This window comes from Filicampus tigris, chromosome 22, assembly GCF_054856515.1.
Source record: "Filicampus tigris isolate MCC_2025a chromosome 22, RoL_Ftig_1.0, whole genome shotgun sequence".
NCBI lineage: Eukaryota > Metazoa > Chordata > Actinopteri > Syngnathiformes > Syngnathidae > Filicampus > Filicampus tigris.
Window position 1 is genome coordinate 2,002,260 of NC_141238.1, and position 27,182 is coordinate 2,029,441.

The 27,182-nt window shown below is 43.5% G+C and overlaps 2 protein-coding genes across 5 annotated transcripts in view; one reads left to right on the forward strand and one right to left on the reverse strand.

The window, feature by feature from the left end:
• mtpn (myotrophin) overlaps window positions 1-27,182 on the reverse strand; it is an 83,005-nt gene that overhangs the window by 48,026 nt on the left and 7,797 nt on the right. The window lies entirely within an intron of this gene.
• chrm2a (cholinergic receptor, muscarinic 2a) overlaps window positions 1-27,182 on the forward strand; it is a 39,930-nt gene that overhangs the window by 4,859 nt on the left and 7,889 nt on the right. The window contains exons 2-3 of one of the 3 annotated variants that reach the window (XM_086021797.1): window positions 8,500-8,622; window positions 8,983-9,031. The exons of 1 other annotated variant lie outside the window; for it this stretch is intronic. The gene's annotated coding sequence lies outside the window, so the exon portion shown is untranslated. The remainder of the gene's footprint in view (window positions 1-8,499; window positions 8,623-8,982; window positions 9,032-27,182) is intronic. One more of the 3 variants, XM_086021798.1, reaches the window with a different exon arrangement.

The window sequence follows — 27,182 nt, forward strand, 5'->3', positions numbered from 1 at the left end:
TTTTGAAGAAATGGCAGCATAAAGGAGGCAAGTGGACGAAAAGTGGGTCATCCTGGCCGCTGTGGAATTTGTGATTTGACAGGAACGGGACTCTTGACACAGTCCAGAGACGACGAAACACAAACAACCTGTTGGATGGATTCACGATGTGAAACCCTCTTTTTATTGCGTACTACACTCCTCTGCAGACACAAACAAACAGGCGGACTGATGAAACACATCATCACACCTTCTTTTACGCCAACATCAGATGATAGCCATGACAATATCCCGCTGATAAGCAGAGATTTCGACTGTTTTATGCTCCGTGAATTCAAATCCGCCTTCCAAGTGTAATTTGAGAGCGACGGCAAACCCTGGAGAGCAGCACAACCACGGGAAGCCACGTTTCCAGCTGCTTTCAAACGCCGCGTCTCGCCACATGCGTGTCAATTACACTCAACAAGTGCTTGCACATTACGGCGCATTACGGGGGTGGAGCACGGCGTAAACCTCCAAAGGACGTTTGGTTCCCTGCCTGCATCAGCAAGGTTAGGGAAGCGCTTGTAATAATGATACAATAAAGGCTATCTTCCAGTGAGAAAGCTGATCGCCTGAGAATTAACAAAGTGAACTACACTATACAGTATATTTACATCGAAGACGGTGATGACAAGGGCAAAGGAGGAAGTCAGGCGTATGGCAATTTCCAGAGGTCAGGGTAACTTCAATTAAAATTTCAAAGCCTAACCTCGTTATGGTGATGGTCGGGAAACGCCACGGAAGCCACCTGCCAACTTGTCATACAAATTAGCTGTGGTGCTTTTTTGTATGAATGGTCGGGTCGGTAGTCATTCTGTCCTGTCCATAGTTATGACAAACTATGAGGTGCATCTCAGCAGAGGCTCCCGTTCTGCGTTTATCTTATGTGCCATGTCATGATGGGAATATACATTCCCATTATCTCCTGTTCCACTTCCCTAACATGGCCTTCACACGCCTCTAATTCATCGGTCAAGCTTGAAAATAAGGATGAGCAATGTTTCTGTGTTGGTTTTCTCCTCTCTGCTGATGGCCATGTCCAATATTTGAACCATTCCGCGTGGATCTCAGCAGGTACACGCTCCAGCGGCACTCCCATTCCTGTCTTCATTTTCTGGCACGGTATAGCACTCACAAATCATCCAGCGGGCAGCGGTGCCCCCCTGTGAAACTGATGCCCCTTCACCTCAAAACAACGGCAACTGCTTATGAGGGACTTCACATAATGTCATAACTTTGGCGGCTGACAGGCCGGAGAGGGGGCACCCCCCGCCCAGGAATGGCCAAGCGGGACGACGGGAGTGCCATCAAACATCGGCATGCCACCGAGAGACAAGGCGGATTTATGGCGGTGAGCCGACATGCTCGATCGCGCCAAAGACGAGCGAGTTTTATCTGCCTAACGTTGAGTGATGTGAACATGGCCCTGCCTACCTAGCTTGCATGGGGCATCCTGTTCAAGATAGTCACTCCGGAGGGGGCGCGGCTTGCTAGACCTGATTCATTTCATTTCCATTCATTTCAAAAGGGAAAGATGATTTGAGCGTGTGTTGCAACACGAGCGTCGTCGTGGAACAAATTAAACTTGAATCTCAAGGAACCACTGTAAACAGAGGTAATAATGTGGACTCAAACTAACTCACTTCTGAAATATGGTGGTCCCGAAGGGTAACAAAAGGCTCAACACTTGATGCTATGCCACTAATGTACTTTTGAGTTTAACCGAAAGGTCTGACAAGAGCGTTTGCATGGGAAACCTCATTAAAGCCAGACAGCTGGTGAGAAGAGTGAGTGATCTTGGCGGACAGCGAGCATCTTTGAGTTCGCGGGAAGCGACCAACCATGACTGACAGGTGACGAGAGGAGGGTCAAGCGGAGGCAACGCAGCAGAGTCTCGGGATGAAAATGCGTCTAAGCGCGTTCACCTCCTCCTGGATGCCGCCCATCCCAGCCTGTCAGGTGGGAGTGACCGGGTCGGGGGAGGTCGAGATGCCTTGTCAATGCGGTGACAAGCAGACGGATGAGGAGGAAGTGCTTCAGGGAATGCCGGTTCATTGTGAAAAGCGACTACTATCACAACTTGGATAAACACTACTTGTCATCTTGTCTTTTTTTACCCCATATAGAATACTCAAGTGAAATTATATTAAATTTAAATATATTTAGGGGTGCACGATGATTGTTTTTTGAAGATTAGCTGCTGTTTTGTTGGCAAAAGGGGCTTGTACAAAGTATTAACATCAGGGGTGCCATGATTTGATGTAAAAGAATTATTTCTTAATGTGGGTTTTTTTTTTTCCCTGTGAGTACCTTTTCACTTTAGGTATCCTCCCACTCCCAACAGAGGGGTGGCAAAAAGTTCACTTATGTTTTTTCCCCCCTAACCTCAACGTTCAAGTGGACATTAACACGGCTTTTCCGAGCCTTCATTACAGAAACAAGTGGCCAGGCGGATCATTACGGTGATGGGAGGGAGGTGGGATAAGCGGAATGATGAAGTGGGAGGCGAGCCGGATGAAAAATGCCAGCGCGGCCGGTGCAGGAAAGGAGAAAAGAAGTGACCAAATAAATCAGCAGCCAGCAGATAATTGGACGAGTGGCTCTCTCGGGGAGCATTGCGGCGGGCTCGTGAAAAGTGACACCGTAATTTGCAATTAACTCCGGGGAGGATGGACCGGGGAATCGGTTCCCATTGGATAAGTCACACAAATGTAATACGCGACAAGAGCGCGGCGTGGCGGCCAGAGTCATTCTGGATGTTTAACTCGGGCTGAGTGGCGCCGCTTGAGATGCTTCACTTTTGACATCCCAGAGCAATCAAGGTGACGGTACATATGATCGGTTATGCGCTACACTGTTTTGCATTCTCGCTTCCGGCAGAGCACCTGCAAAAATCGGCCTTCCATGGGAGCGTGTTCAAAATAAATGACCCACATGACGCGAGATCAATTCCACCAAGCAGAGCAATAATTTAAAGATAGTGTCCCTCTGGCGAGTCGCTTTTCAATGCAAAGCAGAAGTAATGAGAGGCTTTGAAAGAAGCACTTTTGCTTAAGGTGGCGTGGCATGAAATGCGGCTGTTTACCACTTTGTAGTGGTCACAAACGAGCACACAAAAACATTTTATGGTTCCAGAGCACTGGACAGGCCAATGCACAAAGTACTAGCTTCGAGGTGAAGGTCATAGCAAAGTCAAATATACCAAACACAAAATTCCTCAGCTTCCGTATCATTTTTTATTGAATATCTTTGAACTTAGTGATATTGCTGCTACCTAGAGATTGCCTCAAGTCAAAGTTCACACTTAACATGGTTGAAATGTTCTTGCAAACAAGACGTAGGCCGTAATGAAAGCTTTCCAGATCCGTCATTACATTATGGCAAGATATCCGATCAATGGCAACGACAGGAAACCAGTGAGGAAAGTCCTATCTATGCGTTAGTCTCGACCCAATTGTGTTCAGGACAAGAAATGACCCACATCTGCTGAAACTTTTCTGCTCACGACAGTCTGGGTCGGAGTGAAACAGGTTGACCTTTGCGCCACTAATGAAGTGCTAATTACGAGTGTCTTTACGAGCCAATAAAGGAGCTCTTAAAATTCTACTCGTGTCAAGTTTGTGATTGACAAGGTCTGAAGCAATTAAGACGACTTGCTTGAAACCCGAGCCAGTCGATATCGGCTGAGTCCCATTTGGCAATGAGGCACCGTCGCCGCCGCCGCCGCCATGCTTCTTGCTAATCCCGACCCATCCCGCCCCGCTAACAGCTTCCGACTATAGGTGACTGGCGGATGAGATGAGACCCCCATCTGCTCGAGCTGCATTGGCCCCCGCGATAGAAGACGCGGTGAAAGTGTGCAAAATTGCAGGAAAGCGAGACGACCTTGTCTTACCGCCTGATTGACGGCATGCATCTACGACAGCAGTCAGTGTTAATTAGGGTCATTTTGGGTACATCAAAATTGTTGGCAAATATAAGAGGGTATGCACACGTGTGCAACCACATTGTTTCAGTTATTTATTTTATCTCCCTTGAAATGAATATAAAAAAATACATTGATTTATACAGATCATAGGTTAAAATGGTGGAAATATTTTTTGAAATGCTTTGTGCTGGTGTCATTTTTATCCATTTTGTATTCATTTGAAAAGGGGTGTGCCTTTTTTTTTTATCTACTTCTACGTACCCACCCATCCAATTTATTCTGAGCTGCATTCCGGAGAAATCCGTAAAGCGCTATTACATCACATTTTCCAAAGATGGCCTATCTTAAAGTGGGATTAACGGGATTTGGGCTCCAAAATTTACATCGGGATAAAGGTTATGCGCTAATAAAAAGTTAGATTTGCACTGCGCTGTCAAAAATGTATGGATGTAAATGCGTCACTTCTTCATCTTCCTTTCCCGCCCACTGCAACGCTAATTGACGTTACAGTTTTTTCCCCGCAAGCATGAGAGCGGCTCGAGAAGATGGAACACTGTAATCCTGACACGGGATTAAAACGGGATAATCAGTCGTTAGTGTCAACATCTGCACGGAACGATGCGGGAATAATGCCGTGTGTGATTCCTGCCGGGATTATCGGCGCTTCACTTAATCAACTGGTCTATATTGCCTAATAGTAGGATAGCCATGCTTATACCTCCGCCAAGGCCTAGGTAACATCTCACAAGCAACATTCGATTCTTTTCTCTCTTTATGGCCAACGTTTTGCCAACATCAACCAACTGCTTCCTCACGTGCAAGGAGGGAGAACGTGCAGCTGCATTCCTTCCCTTTGGAATGTTTAAGAAATGGAGCATTCTCAGTGAGCACGATCTGACAGTGGAACATGCTTTGGTTATTCGAGTGCTCCACTTAATGGCTGGAGATGAGATATTAATGGGAGTACATCAGTGGCGGTTATTCCCAAAAGTCCATTCTGCTCATTTCATAATGTTTGTCTTGGCTGCTCTACTTTCATTTTTTAGTTGCGAGACTTATTTATTTCTGTCCAATCCGATTTCAGCGCATGTGTTGCCATGTCAATCTAATTTAGCAAGGGTTTCCAGAATCAGTAGTGATGGCCATGAAACTTAAATTATATTAGCAAATGGATTTGACATTTGTCCTCCCCTCAATGACATCAGCATTTCTCTGTCCTCTGATTGGCAGGTCAGAGCAAAACTGTTTAACTCGCGAAAACATACATGAATACATTTAATAATCAGCACCTTTGGTGAATATTTTGTATTTTATTTCACTGATACGTTGTTGTCATGGTATCTGCTAAAATATTGATTGTGAGCTGATCCGGATGACGCACGTGGCACAGTTGCATGCTGTCATATTCGTTTTTTGAATAGTACTGATGGTGTCTATAACTACAACATGATGGTGGTGGTAGGAAGAGGTTGATTAAGTCCCCACTGAAGGCGCAGGTAGCAAAAGCACTGCCCGCCACTGGAGTAGATTCATTGCAATTATTCACCGTGGAAATAATCACACACTTTGCAGGAGGTTTGTGACAATTAAACTCAGCAAATTGAAGAAGTGAGTCACTGCTTAAGAACCCCAACCAAGATGCTCGGAAAAGTCACTTTTTTTTCTTCTTGTTCATTCTAAAAAGGCTTAAAGACTGAACTCCACTAATCTGAAAGTGAGGCTTTAATACAACTCCCGACAGGGTTTAAATGTGATTGGATTACACCGCTGGATTACCTTGAGGGGGGTTATCTTGCTTCCCGTTCTTAAAATGCATCCCTAGCATTAGTGCCAAAAGCAAAGTGAAAGAATGAATGAAATTGAAATACATGGAAAATGTTAGAAAACAATTAATTTATAAAAAAGTCAGATCCAATTAAATTAAAGTAAATTAAATTAAACCCAGCATCTGCAGCACACCTTTCTTGAAATGTTGAAATAATTACCAATAAATGCAGTCCTAAGTAATAACATTTAGTTTAATTGAATACATTGGCATTAAATAAAATTGAACTAAATGGAATTAAATAAAATACAATATATGCAACAAACTGTTCAAACGTAGGTGCTAAAGTATTTCCTCACATTTTTTCTTTTTTTTTCTTTTTTTTATCACCCCGCTCTCTTATTTATGCTCACTCGCTTTCACTCGTTGCTGGCTTAATGAAAACAACAGCAGTCCGCTAGTTTTTAAATAACGCCAACATCACGCGATTCGCTCCGCTTCTCATCCATCATGCCACAAAATCACGGTGATGCCGTCTAATCGACCCTCGAGCCACCGCGACGTGTGCCAAACATCTTTGGAACAACAAACCTTGCCAAAGTATCAAAACAAGCTGGATAAGCCGCGTTCCTCGTCACGCAATCAGCGGTGAATTTGTTGGCAGCTCTGCGGGGTCGAATTCCGTATGTGTGTACCTCCAAGGTGCCTGATCACAGCTGTTCCGCCGCAAAACTCTATCCGCTGAAAACAAGTGCTGTTGTTTTCCCCCTAAAGGTTTTTCAACTGCTGGTTTGAGCTCCTTGTGTAAAAACTTTTACACAAACAATTTTTACTCAAAAGTTGACTTATATTGTCTTCTGTTGCAGGAATTCCACACACCAAATGCATAAAATGCGGTATGACTTTTACAGTCTGATCACAAACGTACAAATGCTTTAAATAATTTGATTTTTTTTCCACCTTCATTTGTTGGGCCGAAGACAACCAGGTTGTGACCGCCGCTTAGTGGACTGGAGGGTAACAATAGTGACCACAACTTCGAACTTCCATTGTTGTTTTCACATAAACCAATGAAACACCAAGTGAACAATGAAGTTGCAGACAATTAATTAAACAACCAATTAATCAACAACTAAACAAAACAACCAAACCAACAACTACATAAGCCAACCAAAGAACCATTGAAAAAAAATCCAACCAACTAAACAATCAACCAACCAAACACCAAGTAAAGAACCACCCAAACAACTAATGAACTAAACAAACAACTAAATCCAAGACAATCAACCAAATAACCAACTAATTAAATTGGATTGTCTGACTTTTACTTTATGTTTAGCACTTTGCATGCAGCTGTAGTTTTTTTTAAGTTCTCTATAAATAAAGTTGAGTTAAGTAATCAATCGACTTAATATTCAACCAACCAAAACAACCAATCAATAAATTACACAATCAACCAACCAATGAAACAAAAAACCAACTAATTAACAAAACTGCTTAACAACCAACCAATTAAACCACCATCCAACCAATGAACATAAAAAAAAAATCAATCTTCCAACCAAACAAATTAAAGAAACAGCCAACCATTTACCTAAACAATTAAATCAACTAAACAAGCAAGCAAGCAACCAATAAACGAACTATCCAACCATTTAAGTGAACAATAGACCAAACAAACAAAAAACAATCACTGAAACCACGAAACAACCAATTTAACAACAATCACCCGACTATTTAACTAAACAAGATACTAAACAATCAACCATCAAGAGAGTTAACGACACACCAACCAATTTAAAAGTAACCTAACAATACTTATGTAAACCCATTCATCACAGCCTAATTGAACCTTCAGATGGCAATTTCGCACTCCACTGTTTTGCACCTCCTTCTCCTAAATTCTCATCAGAAGCCTCCTTTTGACAAGATTTTTTGGACTATTGAGTGTGAGCTGGCAGCGTTGTGCTCTTCCAGCAGCTGATGTGATCTCAGCCAACACTGATGAGGCTGGCAGATTTACTGTAAGACAAAGCTCCCTCATCTCCCCCTTGCCCCTTTTTCAGCCTCCCCCCCAAGGGGTGAAAAGGTAATCCTGGGAGATGGAGGTGATCAATTGCAGACAACCACAGTGGCATGGCTCTGCGTGCGCACACTTTTACAACCCTGACGGACGTTGTTAGCAGGCCTCGTGCGCTTCATCTCGCAGTCGATTGCCGACTTCCCCCAGAGCTCGGATATTCAATCTGATGTTCTCCGGCGTCGTAAGAATAAGCGGTGACGATTAGAGAACATCATAAATGGATTAGAGATGCAGAGGCAATGATCATTAGGCACATTTTCACCATAACTCTCCCGGATAACGGTCATTAGTTTTTTTCTTCCGATGCAGCTGTTTTTGTTTCGAAACAAGGCAACGCCATTCCGGCTGTGTGATGAGTCAAAACAACGGCATCGTTATCAGAGAGGTCCGTCTCCTTAGCAGACAAACACACAACATTCCCTTATCTTCCCGACTGTTATTGTAATAACCTTCTACTGCAGTAGACCAGTACCATAATCTTAAAATAACGAGTACAAGTTTGTAATGGAAACGACCGTTCTTTCACGAACATGTCAGACTAAGTTCGTATTGGAAAAGTTCTGAGTGGTATTAAAGTTACAAACGGGGCCACGCAATCCTGAAAAAATGCGCTAAAAAATAGCAAAATTCCATTCGAGGATTCAGAATACTTTGACGGTAAAAGAAAGCGCTAATGCTAACGTTATGGCTTTCCCTGCGCAGCAGCCATGGCGAATCACCACGAAGCTGGAGGAAGACCCGCCCCCTGCTTCCCTATTGGCCCGCTTGGCGTCAAGTTGCGCTTGAACACGCCCTCCAAGATGCAGAAGCAGCCCTGCTGGACCTGTAAGTACCAGCGCAATAAAATCCATCTCAACAGGATCAAAACCACTAGTCAGTCTGAAGCTTTGGAATTGTAAAAAGCAATTCTTCAGGCCTCGTTGAGTCTACTTTAATGTACAGACATGCGACATTTACATAATGCAGCGCTCCACTCAGCCTAGCAGGTAGCATCCATTAGCACAAATGAATTCGCTATACATACTTTCTCATTATGCAGTATGCCAACGACAGTAACTCGTCCTTCCTTATGTAGTCTCTTTTCGTATTCTCACATTATTATTATTAAAGCACGCACATCTGGCTGGTAAAGACCTTGAGCCTCTTGACGAGAGTTAAACGTTTTTCTTTTCTTTCTTTTTATAGAGCCGCAGGAGCGAGAGGTTAATCGCTGAGTGGGAAGAGATCGTCTCAGGTAAAGAATGCAAAGTAGCGACTTTCTTAGACTTAAACACATTTTTGAGGTGAAGTGAAATGGGGCAAAGAAAGCGAACACTCAAGAATTTGACAGCAAAACGTGATCACTCCCGAAACAATCGTGCCAGTCGTGAAGACAATGCTTAACACGCTAAAAATAACTGAAAATTAAATGGGTTATTATTGATAAACAAATGTACATCTATATATTTAATCCTATATACTGACTTCCGTAACGAACATTTATTGTCTTTTCGGACTGGTTGGGAAATAGCAAATGCCCAAATATGGTCAAGCACACTTTGCCCTCCTTGTGGTGAGCATCCTTGCCGACAAACATCCATTGTTTGGCTTTAAAAGTGTTTAAAAAGTCATTAAACTCATCCCATTTGACACCAGCTGCGAACCGGCGCTATGGTGGTCATGATAGGACGCGGCGTCCAATCTGCTCGCACTCTGGGCCACTTGTCGCCTTGTTATCAGCCGCCATCGCACGCACTTGCAGCCCGTTGTTTGATGCCTCGACACCGGCGTCGAGGGTACTCAGTTGCCATTACGGCGAGGCTCAGCAGCACCGGTGGTTGGGGGGATGGACAGGGGTGCGGTGTACGGGGGGAGCTGCTGATCCGTATGCAGAGCGGTGCCACGCGGCATCCATTAGCGGCGAGACACGGCGCGAGCATGCGACTAAAAGTGTCAAATATGCATGAGTGAGCGACATCCTGCAGGCAATTAATGCAATCGTTAAGGCGCGCACCTCCTCCCTGCAGGCGTGCAGATATGCTCTTGTTGAATTTTTTAGAGCACGCTCGTTTAAAAAGACACTGGCCACAGGCTTGCTTGTATAATTGAACAATTGTGTTTGTTACCACGAAAAGGCTCAAAATTAGATTGCGTATCCGATAATCATGTATTTGTCTGCAGATATGATGACTCCGAATGTGGCTCTTTCCCGAAGGTTATTTTTTGCATGCCTTGCTCCGAGTGACATTGAACAATTGTGTTTGTGAGGCACCTCGGTGTTAGCTAGCATATCAGAGATTCGATCACTGTATTAGTCTTGAGACTTGATACATCACCAAGTGGTGATAGGCATGGAAAATTGACATGAAAATGCCACAAGGTCTTTTCAGCTCATGTTTTGATGTAAATGGCCTTTCACTTGTATGGTCCTTTGCTACTACCTTCAAGGTACTCAAAGCGCTTTGTACACGGTCTCCTCAATCACCTACTGATGAGCTTCAGAAGCAACTGGGGATTCAGTATCTTGCTCAAGGACACTTTGACACGCTCACAAGGGCTGATGATCGAACCCACAACCTTTGGGTTGGGATACGACCACTCTACCACTTGAGCCATGCCGCCAGTTGATCTTTAGACTTGCTGAAGCAGACTTGGCCTTTTCCAGAAATCACTTTCTTCAGGTTTCTGATTGGATAAAATGGCCTTTTGGTTATAAACAGCTGGCTTTGTAGAGCCACCTGTTGCTCCGGCATTTTAAGATTGCTGAGAAAAAAAAACATCTAGCTGTGTACACTCTGAGTGTTTGATGTCGCCTAGCTTTGTGTTCCGGAGCCCCGCCGGTCACCGGGTTATCGATCGCGGCATGCGGAGAAGAAGAGGAATGCTCGGTGGGAGAAGCAGTATTGATTGCGCTTAAAGTGACAAGATGGAGAAGGTCCACTCTGACATGTTATCCCTATCACCACCAACAGACAGAGTGCGCACCCGCGGAGTGCACCCGATTGATTTGCACACGCGGCAATCAATCAGGGCTAGCCGGAATAAGTCGGCTATTATCTTGCGCCATGCGCGGGAACGACTGTCCGTCCGTCTGAGGGGGGAGAACGACGAGCGCTCGTCCTCAAAGTAGTCCCGCAAGTTAACAAGGCGGCATTAGAGGCCATCGCCACCTGTCGCCGGCTCACATAATCAGACATCAGGCGGAATTGCCTGCTGCCAACGTCAGGCTGTCATGAGGTCGAAACAAATCACAGCATGATAATAGCCCCCGTGACATGTTTTTCATCTGATGCCGTTTGTTTACATGACAGCACTTTGATCCCATGTTTATTTACACGACAGCGTTTTGAAACAATGTTGTTTCTTGACGTGAAAGCGTTTCAAAAAGATGTTTACCTGACAGCCATTTCATCCAACGTTAGTTTACGCAATTGCATTTTTCTACGTGACAGCGTTTTTGTCTTGGCGTTTGTTCACGTGGCAGCCTTTCAACCTGATGTTTACGTGACAGATTTTTGAGCTGTTGTTTACGTAACAGCATTTGAACTGTATACATGAAAGCATTTTCATCTCATGTTGTTTACGTGACAGCATTTCAATCAGGACATGTGGCAGGTGTGATACCATTGACAGGAAGGCAATGTTGTTAGCTCACACACCACGGCAACTTGATCCCGTCCGCGTTTGTTCACGCGATCATGTTTTTGAGCTGATAACGTTTGTTTACATGACAGCACTATGAAGTGATGTCACTTGTTTATATATTGGTAGGTTTTTTAACCAATGTAATTTTGTCCATTGGATTCCATGTCAGCATTCTGAAGCAATGCCATTTGAGCTGTTTGTTTACAGGATGTTTTGGATGTGATTTACCTTTGAAACTAACTTTTCCCATTTTCACTTGTCATGTGAAAAGGACTTCTTCCTGTCGCCGCCGAGATAGGAAGCTAACGCACACTTTAGAAGCAGTCGGTGACATTGCCCTTGAGTGCGTGACGAGAACAAAAGTGTTTGACCGCTAATGAAAGCCACTTTCAAGTGGCCGACTCGCTCTGATTGATATTTTTGTGAATCCATCACAATAATCTGGCAGGAAATTGCACAGGCGGGCACTCATCAAGATACACTCGCCGGGAGTGTATGAGTCCTGTGCGCCTTGAGGTGGAAAATGTAAGGATAAAGAGAAAATGGAAAGTGTGTGTGTTTTTGTGTGTTTGACACAGACAACTTGAATAAGCGGGCGACAAGATACAGTAGTTGTATTGTTATAAATCGATGGCCTGTCTCCAATGTGGTGTGCTTATTCGTGTTTTCTTTCTTTAAAGTGCTGCACAGCCAATTAGCCATGAAGCTACTGTGCGTGTCCTCAATGTGCTCTCTTGCAAAATTAGTCGCAAATTGCCCACAAAAAAACAAATCTATTCGTGGGAATGCTAGCATTAGTATTAGTATAGGAGTTTATTGTATTATTTCAATTAAAAATGTAAACCCAGTCTCATATAATTGCTCGCAATCCCAACCAGTGCTTGCACAAAATCCTACTAAATTCTCATGAGATTGGCACTAACTACAATGTGCTAATTGCTACCTAAATCAAAATTTGTAGGTTTTCCAGTAATTAGGTTTTTTTTTCCCCTTATGAAATCTTTCCCTAACGAATTCTCAAGCTTTGATAAGATTCTGGTGGTAACTGTAACCGTTCCCTGAATTTCATTCTCGGCTACTACCGGTAATCTAACTGAAGGTAACTCTTGAGAATCAAAATGTTTCTTGTAATCCTTTCTTGTAAAAAATAAATAAATAAATAAAAAGTTCACATTTACTACTAATTCCAGTATTTTCGTGACAACCCTGCAAAATGTTATGATCTGGAAAGATTCTAACTATGGCTATTAAAGTTTACCCACCCTATTTCTTACCTTAATTTCTCTCATCACCCGCTATGAATCAATAATCCGTGCATCATTTTTTGGGGGGCTAAATTTGTCTTTTTTTTTTTACAAAATCCTACTAAAGTCTCATTGGAAAAATATGGCAAGATTGTAACAGCTTTGCATTTGGATCAGATTTGCTGGTATTTCCTAACAAATTTGCTGGTGACGCATCAATATTTTTTACATGAATTCAAGTGCATTTTTGTACAAAATCATACTAAAATTCTTATGATGTGGCAAGATTTTAACTCTTCCCTCACATCCTTATGTATGTCCAAATATTTCTGTCCATTTGTGTCCAAATCTGTGCATCAAAATTTCAAAAGTACCGGTAGTCAATTTGTGTGCAAAACCTTACTAAATTCTCATGGTAACAATATGGCAAGATTCTATCAGCAACTTTGTAGTTGTGCCTTATATCACCTCTTCATCAAATTGCAGGAAACCGATGAAGGAAAATGTGCATGTTTTCTTCTGATTAGTCTATTTTTGTACAAAATCCTATGAAATTTTTGTGGGCGCCCTGACAAGCCATGACTGGTTGTAATTGCAGCTTTGTCGCTGTACTGTTCTATTTGTTGAATTCATTTGTCTCCTAATCAGAAAGCAAGCGACACAGGAGGCAGATTTATGTGCATACATACATGTTGAACACGATGCCTATGAAATTCTCCGACATGCTAATATATTGTAATCATCGGCGTATCTCTGGGATTCGCTCGAGCGGATTAGCGCTCCCACATAGCAGCAGCACCTGTGGCCGGGCGCGCTGTTAATTAGGCGCTAAATGTCAACATACGAAGTGTGGTGAAGCACGCCAAATCCGGTGTCCGTCCTCGGATCACACGTCAGACAATTAGAGAGTGACACTCTTGAACTCCGCTCCCGGCATCACAAAGTCTCGGCAACCGCCAATTACGGCCTGTATGCTCCTTGGCTACCGGCGGAATAATGAGCTGAAGTAAACAGTAATTATTGGAAGCAGGCTATTGATTAGGTGTGTGCGTTACGAGTGGCCCGGCAGGAGCGTCCGCACCGCCAAATATCTCTTTGATAGCAACATGTGATGCGCCAGGCCTTTGTCTCACTCACTCACTCACTCTGCATTATTCATGGCGGCTGCTAAATCCACTTGTGTGTCGGCCAGGAGATGGATGGTGTCCCTTCAACATTTATTCACACTCCGGCGTTCGTTTAGTGCGTGATGATAAATCTATTTATGGCGGCGGTATCACGAGCATGAATTATGCATGTCGTATAGATTGGGCCGGTGTATGAAGGCGCGGGGAAAGACGTGGGAGCCCCGCAGCGTATTATTGGGACTTGCTGATTAATGCAATTTAACCGTGTAAAAGTTCGGATTGTTCCTCTTTGATGGTATTGATATTTGACATGCCTGTGCTGCAAAACAACCATAAAACATGTGTCGCTTTCCTCCCCGAGCAATGTTAAGTTTGAACGGAGGTCAGGTCAGCCTGCCATGTGTCTGGCCATTTGCCTATTTAGCAAAACAGGATGCTGGGCTTTTTAGTGTGTTTGTAAGCCATATAAAATGAAGAGACCACACTAAATTCCGAACTATTTTTGTTGAAATGTTACATTTTGATTTACTTTTAGGATTTTAATTTTTACTTTATTGGTTTATTATTTTACTTTTTTTTTTTCAATGTTTACCCTATTTCATTATTTTATCATTCAATGTAGTCATTTTTATTATTACAGTAATATTTTGTACAAAAGGTGATAGACTAAACAGTAGAAAAATCACTTTTTAATACAAATATATTTAAATGACAATAACTAAAATAATATACATTTAAAAAATAAAATAAGCAGATAAAATGGATGGTTAATTTTATGAATTCTTTAAAAAGCGAATGGGAATTTGTACCCAGTTGTGTTTTATGGTAAATGGTCTTTCACTTGTATAGTGCTTTTCCACCTATTAAGGCACTCAAAGCGCTTCACACTGACATCACATTCACCAACTGAGCAACTGGAGGTTCAGTATCTTGCTCAAGGACACTTCGACATGATCACAATTTGTATAATATCCCTCGTAAGGTTTGACTCACCAACACTGTTGCTGTAGACCCATTTCATTTGTAATTATCCATTGGTACAAAAACAGCAATTATTTGCCGAGGGAAAAGGAGCCTGAAACCTCCTGAATCCCAACAAAGAGGCTAGCTTGGACCGCTAATGTAATTGCAGCGCGGGGTTACAAGAAGGAACATTAGCCGTGCTGTAGAGTGAATTAGAGTGCATTGTGCCGGTCTGCTGCGGGATAAAGGGTGGCGGCGAAGGCCTGGTGAGCTAGCATGATGAGGCCGCTCTCTCGCATCATTACCATTCATCAGCGCTATCATCATTAGAGCCGTAAAAGCTACTGCCGCACTCGCTATAATCTTTGGCGAAGCCTTTTTGCCTTTGACGACGGACACTTATAATTTGCATACGTGTTGGAGCTACTCACTGTGTGGGCAACATGAAAATGCAATTTAATGGGTGACTTGCCGCCAACTGAAGATGGCAGCTATGCACCATGGAGAGAGAGGCGAGCATCGTAAAGTGAAAGGCAACTGGCAATTTTTTTGTTTTATTATTTTCCCTGCAAATGGGTTTCTGTGAAACAGGGTGTTATACGGAAAAACGACTTAATCACTACATGAATCCTTGAAATTTTGAAGAGGTATCAGAAATAAATGTAATTATCATTGCAAAAGATGCAAGTACTTTCTTATGTTTGGCATTGGCAAGCAGTGTGTAAAGTACATACTCCAAGCAGCATTTGGCTGTTTCCTGTATTTTTTATACATAGTTTTATGCTAGCCACTAGCCCAAAGTATTTCTACTTCTATTATTTGTTTTAATGGTAATATTATTATTATTACATATGTATTGTACTACTGCTGTGTTTTCTGTCCTGCTCATACCTCACTCTCGTTTTGACTTTAAATCCAATTCTAGTTCTGAAGTTTTTCTAAAGCATTGGCACTATGTTTGTGTTGTTTTTCCATTGGGGGAAATTGAGTTTAGCCCAAAAAAAAAAACATGTCCTGTCTGACAATACAAGAGGGAATGATTGGTTGCATTCCAGTGTCACAGCTGGCTTCCCGCACTTTGGTACCCACATGCTCATCCATCTGAAAAAGGCAAAGTCCTCCGAAAGTATTTTATGATGCGCCGCAGGAGTCCCAAAAAAATAAAAGAGACTCATACAGTCCCATCTTTATTTTGCAAAGCTTCGGCGGCCTTTGCGTTAGATCGATGCCGTGACTTCGGCGAGACGTTCAAGGGGCGACACGGCGAGTGTCCAGGATGTTCAATTTATAACGGCACTCTCTTATGTGGGTTTCCATTCAGTGCATCAATATCACTCTGTAAATTCTAACTACAATACAGAAGCAGTCAGCGGGGAGCACAGAACGTTACTTCTACTGCTATGAGGTGCATGTGGGAAGACACTTACGGGCTTCTTAGCGACAGCGGTCAGATTGGCGGTGGCGGCGGGAAAGGGCAAGCGCCTTCGTCTTGAATGTGAGGTGTCAGCATTTGATGAATGCCTGACATCATCATTGCGCGATTGGACTCGGGCAGGGTGATAAGCCGCGAGGAATCGCTGATGGATGGGCCACCTTCCGTGGAGATAAGGCTCATTTCGGCCATACGGAAGCGGGAGATTTCTATTTTGACTTTAAAGACCTTGTGTGTATCACATCGGGGGATCTTATTCGGCTCCAGGTTGCCGCGACAATAGCTGTGACTTCGCAAGATGGTTGAGGAACCGCCTCGAGATTGTGTGGCCCCGGTGATAAACGTCGTTGGTTTGAGTAAATAGCTTGTCTTTGTGAAAGATGAAGCACTTGTCAGATGTTAAATCTCTGTTTCCAGTAACACCTGATGCAGGGAATCTTGAAAGTTGTCCTTTTGTCCAACCTCTGAACCAAAGGTGGTCGGTTTGGAACTGCAAGTCCCTGATGCTTATGCCAGGGAAATTTTGAGGGATTTACAGTCCTCAGAACATCCTTTTGTCTGATGCCTTAACCAAAGCTGGACGGTCGAGGAACGGCCAGTCCTGGTGATTAAATGCCAATGAGTGAGCGAGTCCTTACGCTGTTCATTGTCAGTCACATGATCCTAATCTATAGACTCTTTGGAAGGAACATGGGGTGGACATGGCTTGGTGTTCAAGGCTTAAGAAACACAATTTTTACCTCATTCACAAAACCTGCGGGTTGTAATACTGAGGTATGAAACCTTCACACTCAATTTTGGTGGATGGACATCATTTTTCACTTGATCCTAATCCCATGGAATCATTAGGGGATTAGAGTCCTCAGAATTTTGCCATTTTGAACGAAGGTGATCTGAGTAGCTCAGGGCTCCAGGTTAAAACTTTTGTAAAAAACTATTACAAGTTGTTTCTCTACACCAAGGCAAAATGTTAATGAATTCAAAGGCCTGTCTGAGGTTGTAGCGGTATTAACCTCAAACTCAAACTTTTGGCATGCCATTCATTTCCAATAAAATCATCAAAATCTGAAACTAGAGCCAATATAATATCTACCCAGAATACCACAAGACTGGCAGGGTTGTTTGCCACGTGGTTTCCGTGATGGATTGCGGCCTATGTATAGTACGTCGCCAATTGCTAGCTGACGATCGTGCACTAAAAAGCTCGGATACACTCAGCCGAATAATTCAATGGCTCTGCAACTGTAGGGAATTTTTTACATTTTTGTTGAGGGAATTGCACGCTTAGTTCCTTAACCGTTTCCTTCCTCACCATCCGTATTCCAGTCACTTGGAATTTATCTCAAGTGGACACATAACGCTCACTTTCCTTTTACCCCGTGGGCATGCCTGTTAGGAAGATTTAGCATATCTCCCAGCTGCCTACAATTGATTTGAGGTGATTCCCAGTGGAGCGAATTAAATGAAATGTCAACATCTGTGACGTGTGATGAAAATTAATGGCATGAGCCCACATCTTCGGCGGGGACAGAAATGAGAGCGAGAGTGAAAGCCGCAGATAATGGTACACACTCGGGACAGTCGACATATTACATGACATCATGGAGTCATTCCGAAAACTCTGATCCTACAAATCAGACAAATTCCATTTGCACTCCCGTGTTCATCCTCTATCGCCAACACCTTCATGCCAGAAGAACTGTGGCAATCACTCATCTACGTTCTGATGTCCACACAAGTTTTGTCAAAACAAAGTAATGTCTGAATCATTCTCTGATGTTAAACAAATGTTTCTATTACTGGTTGACAGAACAGCCACCGTGTTCGATATTGTACCGCTTCGTACCAAGTGTGCTGAGCAGTGCAACTAGTCCTCTTGAGTTTTAAAGTACCTCTTAATTATTTCTACAATGAGTGTTGAAGTATTTCTGGGGAATATCTGGCTTGTTTTGAGGATATAAATCGATCAAATCATGCTCCGAGTGTCACCCACATTGCAGCAAATTAGTTTCAGTGGGCTTTTAAAGCAAGGAATATGAAGAGATGCATCACAGGGGCGCACGGCACTTGTCACACGTCAATAGCGGGCGGTCGCCAGCCGCCGCCTCATCATTACATGCGAGGCCACGCGGCGTGATGGATCTGGGTCGGCCAGATGCAAGCGAGGTCGGATCAATGGCGGGCGCATGGCCTTGATTCAAGCAGCCCTCAGTGGGAAACGCCATTAACAAAGTAGAATCCCGCTCAGATATCTCGGAAAAGCCCCACAAAAAAAAGGGAATTAAGACCACCGCAATCAGATGGTGAAGTGTTGATTGTGCAACGGTCGTCATGGGAAAATCAGTTGCCAAAGACTTACTGTAAGTGAGTCAGTCACGTTCATCGAGAATCTTTCCAATGGATCAATCATCCCAGGAGGGACATTATGGGATGTCAAATGCTATATACATATACATATTCTTGGAGATAATTAAACAGGACCGCCACATCATCAATCGTCATTACCGGTTCCTTTTGGAGTTTGTAAAACATATGGCTTTTGGATTCTTTGCACAAATAAACCAAAAAGTAAAAGACAGATACATTTCCTTCTTTTCAAAAATCTGTGGTATCGGTGAGAAATTGAGCTGCCAGGAATAAAACACATTCACAGGAAGAATGGGAGTCCCTATTATCTCATCTGTCTTTCTATGCTGAATTAGACAGTGCAGTATGCGGCAAGCACAAGGAATGAAATCACGAGCTCCAGGGAGTCCAAACGCTTTGATTGAATCCATTTTTCAGACAAGCATTAATCACAAAAAAAATTGCACGTCCGATAATTTCATCTGTAAGAATCATTGGCGATGGAAAGTTGACAGCAGCGTGGGCGACTTTGAATTTTGGATGAGCGATTGCTCTTGTCTGGCTTCCCCGAGTAGATTTAGAACGAGATCAAATTTGCATTCATGCAGGGCAGAGATTCGATTTGCTGTGGCAGAGTTTTTTCTCGCGACAAACTCCAGCTGTTTATCCAATTCCGTCAATCAAATCGCCTGTGAATCTCAGTAGGCCTAATTTCAGACAGCATTAAAAGATTAACTCTACTTGTGGCACTTGTGCACTTTGCAAAAACAAAAACAAAAACGCACATGGACATGGATTTCCTGATATGCTAGCATAATGACGAATGCTTGATGATGTTACTTGGTCTTACTGTTCTCAACGTATTCAAATTAGCCTGGTTAGCTCTTATGACAATTAGCAATGTTGCTTGAAACATTAAATAAAGCTTTTAAAAATGAGAATTTTTTTCTGATGCTGGCACTTGCTTTTGGCATGCTAGCGCTAAATGTTAGCAGCCTTTTATCACACCCGCACAGGCCGATGTTGCTTGGAAAAAAAAAAAAAAAAAGGTGGCAGTGGTGGTTACGCAAGAGGCGCGAAACTCCTACGTGTGCAGCCTGAAAGCGGATCAATAGACTCACCTGAAAGAAGCCCACCTCGCACAACAAAACCCCCCACCCCCTCACTAATGATGCTAATGCTCTCAGTATTCCTTTATAGCGCCGATAAGGGCGGTGACCTCCTATGTAACATTCTAATCTGAATGGCCTTGCGCGCATGCGGCCATGTTGCGGCTCAAATGTCAGTCGTTCATAAGAGGTTTCTGATCTTCTTAAACCCTTTCAAAAGAGTACGGCTAGAACTGAGGGAGCTTTCCATGCGGCTGATTGGGCCGGTTGGGGCCCCTCTATTGCTCGTCTAACCCTAATTTTTTGGGAACATGACAACGTTCTCGTGAAGTCTCTGCTCCGCCAACAGAAATAAATGTGTTAGGCATTTGTGTTTCCATGGCAACCCGCTGACTGACCCACAAAACATGGACTCATGTTTGCTGTCGCTTTAAAATCAATTGTGGCATTTCCATCTCATCCTCTGGGCTGGAACCCTTGTGGTGTGCATGTATGTGTGTGTGTTACACTTCATTTAGCTGCAATCCACAGGGGGAATGGAAAAGCAACGGAGGGAGTGTGAAAGGGGAGAATAAACAAAGAAATCAAAAACATGAAATCAGTTCAAAAAAATTTTTAAACTCTGATTTTCTTCTTTGACTCACCTTGCACATGTGAGCGAGCACGGCTGGCCCTTGTGGTCGTTAAAGTGCTTTACTACAGCTAATCGAGTCAATTTATCACTTTTTTCTTCACAAAAGTAAAAGGTTACATTAAATAATTTTTGGTGAAAATATTACTAGCTCATTGAATTAAAAAGAAAAAAAAAGGCTCAAAGACGCAGATGCAATATGGAGTGCTGACATTTTAAAATGAATGGAGAGAAAACTGCCATAGAAATGGTGAAGGTTATCATCTCAAAATAGACGCTGTCATGATGCGGATCATAAATCCCCCAAAATATGCTATTTGAAATATAGCTACAGAAAAAAATAGTCAATCCATTGCTGAGACCTGTTTTGATTTGTATCGTATTTTGATTTAATGTCATTTTAACTACAGTGGTCTCGACCACGCAAGAAGCTTCTGCCTGGATTTTACAGCTCTTTACGCAAAAAAAAAAAAATAAATTATAATAATAATAGAAGCTTTAACTGCTTTTAATTTCCCAGGCAGTTTGTGAGAATAAAGAATTGCCGGCTGCTGTACTCCCCTTTTTAAATGAGCCATGAGAGGGAGTGCATTTCAGCAGTAAATGAACAAAAGACTTTCTTCCATCAGCAGCACATGGATCACTTCCTCTGTGTGTGCACACGTGTGAGTGCTATTTACTTTGTCATCGTATAACTTGATGTTGCGTTTATGTGCCTCCACTCGTCGACAAATAAGCTCTCCCGGTGCATCCTGGCGGCCCTTTTTCCTTGTTTACCGAGCGCACTTGCAATCAAGATAAGAACCCTGCAAACAGTCGCCGTCCCCGCTCGCCACCTCACTTCACTTCACCGCGTCGCTTGACATCACTTCAATCACACTCTCGCTCAAATTACAACAGTGTTATTTTATTCAAAACAAGGCAAGGTGCTTTTCTGTCCTACCGTCTGTCTGCGGATCACAGAGGCAACTGTGAATTTGTCCCCGCGGCCGCCCGTGGCTCGTGACGTCAAGGCTGGGCAGCGGGCAGATTAGCGGGTGATCAAGGTGCAGCTTAGCTGGACGCTTGACATTGCTACAACTTGACCTGTGGCGAGCAGGAAAAAGACGCTGCCGGCTGGCGGTGTGTTCGCCGCCACTTGAATCGGGCCCGCTTGTGATTGCATATCCACTTCGGGATTAAGCAACGGGCTGGTGGGTGGGGGAATCGATAACGGTGAATACTCTCTACTCGTATGGGGGTTAGAGAACACGACCTGCGGTGAATAGCAAAACTTTGTGAAGAATAGATGACAACACTGTGTGGCCTTGAGATACGAGTGGCCTGACCTTGGAGTTTTTCCAGATATGAGCCATATCATTATTACGTAGCAGGCCATTTGCGTGAACTGTCATTACAACATGGAAATTAACAACGGTTAGTTTAGTCCCGTCACCATAGGCCTCCAAGTTGACGGGATGAGTTAGGAGGAAAATGACAGAATGTCAAGGTTTCCTGACAGGTTCCAACGTGGGAGGGATGAAAAAATACCAACGAGCCCGGGGCGAGGCCATAAGATTTATACTTAATGACAAATATGATCTTGGGTCAAACGTTGGCCTTTTCCATGGATTTTGCCATTCGGGCAGATGTCAAAATTCCCCACTTAGGCAAATCAAAAACGACAGCGAGCTTCCTTGGGCTAAAACATGATTGGCCGCAGGCGATTTGTTGACACGGCCATCAAGGCAGACGCACCGTTGTTGCTCGGACGAATGCTAACGAGGAAAGAGTATTAGCGGCCCGGCAGTATTCCAGCCTCAAAGAATAAAGCTGTCAAGCGGGAACACGAGGGAGAACGACGCGGAGGACGGATGAATATGTCGTAATTACCCAGCTGCTGTTTTTTTTTCCCAGGTTTCTACAGTAATAATTCAAAAGGGCCTTTGTTTGAGTACAGCTTTGATTTTTAGGATTTGGCTTTATTGAGCAGAAAAGTTTGTTATACCAGCACAAGCGCTGCTTCAATCAAATAGGAGGAAGGACCAACACCGGTAACATTGTCTTTTGCATTTGGCCACCCAACGAGTCGTGCAACAATCTCTAATCCAGCCATTTCTAACCACTGAGCAGCTAATTAGTTTACCTTGAAAGATCATCAGATATATGGCAGAATATTATCCAAGTTCAAGAAATTCATTTACTAGAGCTAATTTATCTTAATTATAGCATGTAAGGCTGTTTTCTTCTCTCAATGTAAAGACATGCTCCCTATCAGGTATCTGCGAAAATGCCTACCCAAAAGACATGTCCATTAAGATCTAATGGATTCGCATGCTGCCCGAAGCTTTGTCACCGTCATGATTTCTGATTGTGGTGCAGTAACATCTGGCAGCCTCCAGTTAGCTGCTAATGTTATCGCTAATGTTGATGGCGGGGGCTCCTTGGTCAAATTTGTTTCGAATTTGTTTCACATCGGGACCGCCTAGGTCGGCGTAGCACCGCAACAGCCATCTGACGTTGTCGTTTCTTTGCTGTCACCTTCCACTTAGGTTTGCCTCCAAGTGGTTTGGTTGAAACGATCTTAAGTGTGCTCATGTGAAAGCGCCCCTGTCCTGCGGGGTTGCAAGGTCTGGTCGCCAGACAACCTCGCGATGTCACACAGACGAGCGAGAGGCAGGAAATGAAAGCGATGGCGATCTTCAGCCACTGAGATATAATTACAGATTTGCATTCATTTCCTAGCACTGTTCCCCGCAACACCCCGCTGTCCCCTTATCCCTCCACCCTTGTCTCAAGGGTACCTGGCCAGTGGGGGGAGGGCAGGGGGTTGTCTTAACAGATGCCTGCTGAGATACAACATAAATATTTAGACAGAGCGCTATGAATACTCCCGCTTTCCCATCAACAACCTCCAGTGTGTTGTTGTCCGTGCCCAAGGGCTTTGTATTCCCTTCAGAATGTTCTGCTGTATATTTGTCAGGGAGGAGACCACCCCCCTGGAGCGAGGCTATTTCATCTTTCTTTTTTGGCTTCTCTCCACTCAAAGGTACACTGTCTGGATAATGTCTCGATGAGTGTGCAATGAGCCAAAAGACAACACCAAGGTCAGAGAATTCCATCTTGAGTGGTGCTTCTGTGGAGAGTCTGTCCACGGAAATAAAACCTAATGAGAGGAGCTCATTCCTAGCTGACAGGTGGGCTCTAAATCTAAAAATTGTTCCCAAAAGGTTCCCAGGACCAACTGAATTCTCCTCATTTGGTCGTCCACTTCCTGGGTTTTATGTCCGAGGAAATAAAATCGAACAAGGAGCAGCTTTTTTCTTTCGTGGTTGACTCGCGGGCTAACTCAAAATGGAATATGTGCACCAATAAGCTTCCCAGTGCACTACATACCAACATCTCCTCATTTGGTCACTCTGCTAATTGTGTTGCTGGGTTTTATGTCTGACAAAGTAAAATCGTTAGGATATTATTAGCCTAACGAGAGCAGCTTGTTCCTAGATTACAGAGGGGCTCTAAATCTATAAATTGCAACAAAAGATGTTTCCAGTGCCAACCTTATTTGGTTGCTGTGATTCTAGGTCCTGGTTTTTATGTCTATATGAAATAAAAATGAACATGCAGAATTCCGGCCTTCCAGAGTTCACATGTGGGCTGACTCTAAATTGAAGATTTCACCAAAAAACTTCCCAATACCAAACCAAACCTACTTTCTTGGCCACTTTATGTCCAAGGTAGTAAAACCTAACCAGGACATTTTCTTCCTTGACGGTTCAGGGGGCTCCAGGTCTTGAAGATATATCAAAAAGGCCACTCCAATAGCCTGGATCTTGTTTTTTTATTTCTGAGGAAATGAAAGCCAATGAGGAGATGCTTGTTCCTATCATGGTTAACATTTGGGCTGCCTCCAAATGTAAAACCGCAGCAAAAGGATTCCCAGTACCAACCAAAATGTCTTTATTTGTATTCACTATCGTAGTATGATTCCAGCAGGATGTGGATGGCATTTAACACGTGGGAGAAACAAGCTGTGATCGTGTGATCAAAGTTAATGACTCAAACATTCCCGCAGGGGGGCTCGTGTGTCAAAAGAGCACACACCTCAAACTGGCTGTGGAGTTAACAGTGTACATCCAGCAGTGTTCCAAGAATCATAAAAAGAGTCATAAAAAGGTGCCCTCTATCAACACTTTTGATATTGCGACCACTTTGCAGCATTTGTGAAAAATGACAGTGTCACTTCTGACCTCCGTCAACGCCAAAGGCACCACCGCTTCTAAACCAACCCCCCAGAAAAATATGTCTTCGTTTGAAAACAAAAGGACAAAAAGAAGAGGATGAAGACGGACCGTCTTGAATGTGCAATTTAAAAATGTAATCTCACATTAATAACTTACTCAAGAATTCTCCTCTGATTTGCCTTTAATTAGCACATTTCCATACATCGAAAGATAATAGCTTCTCTAGAGAGGAGGCGTGGGGGTGGGAGGGATGCTTTATGCTGCTTCACCTGCAGCAATTTGCTTCCACTCCACCTCAACGGGGAGCTTTAGTGTCTTATTAAAGTTGATCAGATATCAGCGAGACGCGGCAGCTGTTAATAGCGACCCTCAGGCTACAAATAACACAAACTTTTTCCAAGCAGATTGTAGTGGCTCGAGAGACGTCTCCTCTTTTGGTTGTGTAAGTTGGCCCAAGCGTACGCCGACGTTATTGACGACGCGACTCAAGGACGTGTGCTTGGAAACTCAAGTTGAGCATTTGTGCTTGCCAAAATCCGGCAATTGTCTTTGGAAAAAAAAAAAAAAGGTGTCGCAGAAACCAGAGAGCAATTTAATGTTATATCCACACGCTATATTAATTTCAAACGTATTATTTCCCACTTGTGGATGTATAAAACATGATACTGTTCTACCAGGACACCAGGTCAGGGAATCATTGTCGGAGCAAATCATTTCCAAGAATGATTTTTATGTTCACGACAGAATCTATAACAATAACCTATGCGAATGCATTAGTGTAGTCATAACGACAGTCACGATAGAAAAGACTTCTAGGCCATGAAATGAAACAAATGAAAAACATAAAATTCTGCGATAACAGAGCTTATTGTTGCAGTTTACAATCTCGAGCGCCGTAATAAAGAGAAATGTTAATTACTTTATTTGTGTTGCTTTGCAAATATTTTAGTTTTGGGGGATTTTACGTTATGCTTGATTCATTTTGACTTCTCAAAATCTATTTGATATAAAGAGCTTAATTCGGTTTTCAAACAAGTAAAGCGTATAAAGTTGTTCCAATTAAAAAGAGTCCAAATTAAAGCGCATGAGGATGCTGAAGAATCTCATTCTTGTTATTGTGACGGGTGGCTTAATAAATTTGCTGAACCTTGTGTGTTTAAAATTAGCGCACAAATATATTTCTTAATGGTTCAGCATGCGTAATGGAACGCAATCCACATGTGGCAGTCGCGTCATTGGCCAAGTCCAAATGTTAAACAAAGACATAATAGTCAAAAGAAGGCCAACACCCTACAGCTGCATGTACGACAAGCGTGCAGATGCAGAATTCATATCCATTCACTAGCTGATCCCAAACAACATGGCTTGGTTGATTGCTGTCATCTCCTGGCTCGCACATTGTTTGTTTCCGCTCTAGTGAACTCCGAGGAAATGGATCCTCTGCTAGGCTGGGAACGCCATCATAATGCGTCTGCATAATGCGTCTTCCTATCGTTGCCGCCCGTTACGATCATTTCCCAAGAAAGCCGTTAGCGCGCGCCCTTGCTCGATTGTACGCTGCCTCTGGGACTCACCTGTTTCTCCGGCTCGCATACATTCCGATGAGCTGGCTCATTACGGAGAGAGCCGGCCGCGAAGAGGCTTTGCGCTATTGCGTTGCTTCTGGGGATTCAGCTAAAGCCTGTCCCAGGTGGACATTTTAAAGAATGCTTGCTACGTTGTTGTTTTGTTTTTGCTCTGCAGCAAACAAACAATAAGGTCACCATCTGGTATGTTTAGTGTATCCCATAAACTCAGATTTGGGGCACTGACGGTATTAGCAAATAAAACTAACCGGGGTAGAACCTGTTGCAGCAGCTCGTAACTGGGCCAAGCGCTAATAGCAATCATAGCATTATTTTACAATTACAGTGAACTTTGACTTGCGAGTTTAATTTGTCCCAAGGTCATAAATAAACTTCCCAATTGCAAACAAAGCAAACAATTTAAAAAAAAACACCATTAAGAAAAAAAAGGCAAAGGCCTGAAACTCAAACATTCTTAACTCAAGCTACCATTGTTTGTTGTTTACTTTGGCAACAAAAACTGTTGTTGACTTGTTCCAAAATTAAACAGAGGAAAGTCATTTGGGAAAGTATCTGGCCTCCATGATTGTTTAACAAGTCCCAGAATGTTCCTGTCTTGACAGGTCGGTGCCAATCTAAATATTCCTAATGGCAAAGCCCGGCTTCTCCGCATGTGCCTTGAACGCCTTGCGATGCATCGCTCCGGTTGGCTGCCTTGCACTCGCCCTCGATGGAAAGCTGGCGCTCATTAAGATAGCGGCCGATAGCGATGACAGAGAAAAGGCAGGCGCGGCGGTGGTGGTGGCGGCGGCGAGGGGACGAGATAAAGTGGGTGCCTGTTGGATTTGTTCCACTTCATTGTTTCTGCGTTTGGCAGGCCATCCCCCACACGTCCTCTTGTGATTCACAGCAAAGCGATAAAGAAGCAAAGCAAACGTTGCCCTTGGACAGTTTGTGCTATTTACAGTTCTCCGTCTTAACTGCAGCGGGCCCACAGATGGGAACAGGCGAGCCAAAGCACACCTTCATCACATAACAGGCAGCAGACGGTGACAAAGTGTCAGACGCGAGTGCGACGTGGCGCCGTCAATCACGAGCGGCCATCGGAGTCTGCGGCGATG